Source organism: Lucilia cuprina, chromosome 5 (assembly GCF_022045245.1).
Source record: "Lucilia cuprina isolate Lc7/37 chromosome 5, ASM2204524v1, whole genome shotgun sequence".
Classification (NCBI taxonomy): Eukaryota; Metazoa; Arthropoda; class Insecta; order Diptera; family Calliphoridae; genus Lucilia; species Lucilia cuprina.
The window spans coordinates 48135415-48140538 of record NC_060953.1 but is presented as its reverse complement, the minus strand read 5'-3'; positions in this window follow the sequence as shown (position 1 = coordinate 48140538).

Genomic DNA, 5124 nt, shown 5'->3' with positions numbered 1-5124 from the left:
TTGTGCTTGCAGGGTTCACTTTTAAATACCACCAGTTTTCTGCAGAGTAACAGCAAGAGCAAAAAATTTCAAAAAGGAAAAAATTAAACACCCACACCAAAATCACTACAATATTTAAGAATTTTGTGTTACAAATAGACACATAGATACGTTTTAACATACACACAGACAAGTTTTGCTTACATTTGACAATTCTATATTAAAAGCATTGGCATCACGAGCACCACCACAAGCAACATCGTCATCACCAGCATCATCAGCAACACCATCACTAACATTGACATCAGCAAAATAGACATACACAACGCCAATAATACCAAATACATCAGTTGCCACTGCTACATCGACTACAAGCACTAACTCCCAACAACATCAGTACTACCACTATTTGAACACCGATTCACAACCCCCAATAGACTTCAACAAGGACAAGGGAAACTGAATAGAACAGCACCACACGGCACAAAACAGCTCAGAGCTCAGCACAGCATATAAACAAAATGAAACATTACCGCCACCATAATCCACTTGCAACAACAACATCAGTATGTACATTTATAGTGGTGGCATTGGCCTCAATGTTGTCAATGTTGCCACATTTAGCATACGGCACAACAGAAGTACAAGAGACACCATTAGCTCTGCCAGTTGGTGAACAAACACAGCCGACAACATCATCACAGGGAGAAATCTGGGAAGAAGATGATCATGAGATTTTAATACGCAATGAACGTGGCACAAAGAATGACGGTAAGTAAAAGCTCTCAAGTAACTAACAAACGTGCACGTTGCTCTACAAGAATCAACGTCAAGTTAAGTAAACGAGTGAATAAATAATATTTGTAAGTGAGTGTATCTGCCCGCATCAGCATATCAAATGTTCACTTCAGCCATAGATTCTAGTAGTAAATAGTCCTCTTATATTCTAAAAGCCAGTTACAATCAATGTCTGTGGAAGTTTTTCATTTTTCTGTATATATTTAAATAGTATCTACAAAGTCTATTTGAGTATAAATGGATATATACATACATAAGTTGTGTAAGAGCTTTAAAAAAAAAATGTAATGAATATTTTACGCAGACATCAACTTAAAAATGTCAAATGGAAAGGAATATTTTTAATATTTAAGTTTAACAAAAAAGAATACATTACAATTAGAGAAAATAGTTAGGCGGAAGTACATCTTAAGTATGATATTGTTAAGAAAATTTTACTATTTCAAGTAAATTTTAATTAAATTTCTAGAACAAAACTAGAACTTAAATAGAACTGAACTAGAACTTAAATAGAACTTAAATAGAACTGATCAAGAACTGAACTAGAACTGAACTAGAACTGAACTAGAACTGAACTAGAACTGAACTAGAACTGAACTAGAACTGAACTAGAACTGAACTAGAACTGAACTAGAACTGAACTAGAACTGAACTAGAACTGAACTAGAACTGAACTAGAACTGAACTAGAACTGAACTAGAACTGAACTAGAACTGAACTAGAACTGAACTAGAACTGAACTAGAACTGAAGTAGAACTGAACTAGAACAGAGCTGGAACAAAAACAGAGTGTTTTAGGAAGCGTATACTTATTTTGTTATTTACAAAATGTTACTCATACACCCCATTGTTTAATAAACTTCTATTTATAATTTAAAGCCATTAGTTATGGACAAAAAATATTCAAAAAAATAGATTATTATTGGATGAATGATATTTATGTTTTGTCAGATCCATTAATATTCATATTCAAACCGTCATATCAAGTTGCTGACAATGTTTTGTACCCTCATAAGTAATATAGTACATTTGTATAACGAATCAATAACCATACAACATAAAAATTCACTTTATTAAGATCCCAACATATAAAATTTTGTGTCATTTGCTTAAAAAATAATAAAAAAACATCAACTATTATTTCAATGTGTTACTAACGATGTGTTAAATCAAATTTTATTTATTTTATCCCATCATGTATCAACCCTCGTTCTCACCACCCTTTTGATTGTATTTGCATATTTGCAAATGTATGCATGTCGCAAATTATTTTTGTTGGCATAAATTTTATTGTAAAAGTATTAAAAGTAGAAATTTCTTGTTACTGTTTTTCTTTCTTTGTCTATGTTCTACAAAAAATGAGTGAATGTCTGTGCATTTGTTGTCTACAACAAGAGTTAAGAGAACTTTTTTGTTAATGTATGCATATATAAGCAGAAAAATATGAACGTATATTTGTTTGTATGCGTTGCATTTCCTTTTCCCTTGTGGTAAATTGCAAAATGTATGCAATATGTAAAAATGTGTATCTAACTTTGTGTGTGCTGTTTGTACTTGCAAATGTATACAATATTTATGCCTGTTTATAGTATCTAGGTACTTTTTTCTCTGGCTGCTTAAGGCAATAGTAAACAACATACTTTTTCAAAGTTTGGTAAAATTTTTGCTAAAACTAAAAAAAAATAAACTTTTATCTTTCTTTCATGTAGATTTTCTTCACGCTACTATAGTTGAGTATGTGTGTTAAACAATTTATGTACAATAAAATTTTGTTTGTCTTTTTTTGTTTTATTTTTCTGTCATCTAACTCGCATAGACTGTTATGTGTAGGTAGTTTGAAGTTGTTTTTATAGTTTGTCTTGTTAGTTTACTTTTTAGCATTTATTGTTGTTGGTTGCAGTATTGTCATTGTTGTTGCTGATTCATATACAATCTCTTGACTTATTCTTCTGCTGCATACATTTACTAGTTTTTACTATTTCTTTAGCATTTAAAAATTTTTGATTTTGTATTATTTTTCCCGTTTAGTTTCTGTGATTGTTGGTTTGTATATAGGATGTATTTGCTTTTATCCTTTAGTATTTTACATATTCACAGTTCACTTTCGCGAGGAGGGTATATATAAGTTTGTCATTTCATTTGTAATATCCACAATATAATTTTTCAACCTTATAAAATTTATTATAGATCATTATAAATATCGATTAAGTAATGCCCGTCTGTCAGATATCTTCAGAATTCAAATATTCAATAATTTGGAACGATATACCGTCGATAAGTTTCCTGTTTGAAATCAGCTTAAATCAGTTGTAGTTCTTGTAAGTTGGTTTTTGTTGTTATGGCTAAAGTAACAGTAGAATTGGAGGATATCAAATTTAAGAAAACACACTATGGTGAAGGGTATATAAGATTCGATAAGGGCAAATATTGAACTACTACTTGTTTATAGAAGAATTTGCTTACAACTTCTACCATTCAATGTATGTTGCCATTTTATATTTTTCTTTGTTAATTTTAAAAAGTTGACTTTGCTTTACAATAATTGTTAATGCAATCAAAACTTTTATTTCCAAATGCTTTAGAAAATCCTGTTAATGTGTAAATTTTGCAAATTTTTTGAAGTACAACAAAATTTGTTCATATTCAACAGAGTGATTTTGAAAAGTATATAAAATTTAGTTTTACTAAATTAGCTAATGATAAAATAAACATTGGTAGCAGTGAATAATTCGGTAAACTAGAATTGAACTAGAATTGAACTAGAACTGAACTAGAACTGAACTAGAACTGAACTAGAACTGAACTAGAACTGAACTAGAACTGAACTAGAACTGAACTAGAACTGAACTAGAACTGAACTAGAACTGAACTAGAACTGAACTAGAACTGAACTAGAACTGAACTAGAACTGAACTAGAACTGAACTAGACCTGAACTAGAACTGTACTAGAACTAGAACTGAACTAGAACTGAACTGAAACTGAGAACATATACATGCAATCTTTAGTTGAAAATATCGATGACACTTTTTTATATTTTAAGAAAAAAATTTCGTTGTTTTAAAAAATCACACACGTTGCAATTTATTTTAATTGAAATGTAAACGCCATGAACAAACTTTAATTCAAATAATTGAAATATATTTTTTCCTCCAACAAAATGTTGTTAACAAAATCAGCATATTTTAAGGAAAAATCTAAAAAAATCATAAATAAAATGTACAAAAATTTTTAAAAATATGATGACCCAAATAAAGACATGAAAAAACTATAACGAAATTTTATGTAAATGCCAAATAAAAAATGTGTAAAAAAAACTTAGAAAACAAACATATTTTTTAAATTAATTGAAATCATGTAACCATATTAAATATGCAAACAAGGTACATTTTTGTTAATTTTGTTAAGAGGCGGATTTAAAAAAAATATTCTCTGTTTGAAAAATAATAAAAAGGAAATAGTTGTAGTCTATTAAAAAATGTCACATTGTTTTCTTTTCTTTTTTTTGTGTTAAACATTTTACAAAATCCAGTTACGCCCTTTTTTCATTATAGACAAATGTTAGAAAATTTACAAATTGTTTGAAATGTTTTTTTTTTTTTTTTTTTTTGGGTTTTATTTGATGTATACCCAGTAAACATTTATATTAATCTAAAAGATAAAAAGTATTTCTTTAATTTTTTTGTTCAAATTCAATAATAATTGTTTTATTTCAACATTTTTTTATCTTTTTATTAAAATTTTTTGCTGGGTAATATTTTTTTAGTGTTAGTGGTTGTTTTTGTTGACGATGTATATACATGAATTCTGTGTAAAATATGAGTTTGTTTTGAAAATAAAGTACGAATAAATTTGCAAGTTCATCAAAATACACATAAAAGTAGAAATGAGCAGCAAAAAAACAACATGTTTTACTTTGAACTTGTGTTGTTTTTCCCCCCAAAAAAAGTATAAAAAATTACAACACAAAATATTAAATAAATATAACAAAAGTACACATACTTTTTAAATAATAGCAAATTCACATGCCATACATACATATTTATCCAAACACTACGCACCATTTAAATATGAATGAATACTCGAAAATCGTAGCAATTTATTAACTTAAGACATCAATATTTGGTTTGTTATTCGTATTTAACAAAAGCTCCGTAATTAGTTCAGATTACTTTTAAATGACTACTTTATTCTGTCTGCATTACTTGTAAGTAGTCTAGTAATGTCTTGTATCTAATCTTTTACATGATAAAGATTGTTGTATTGTGATTATGACAGATAACTGAAAAACGTAAGTTCCATGTTCTTACCTTTGACGACTACCACCACTAATTTGTAATTACTTATT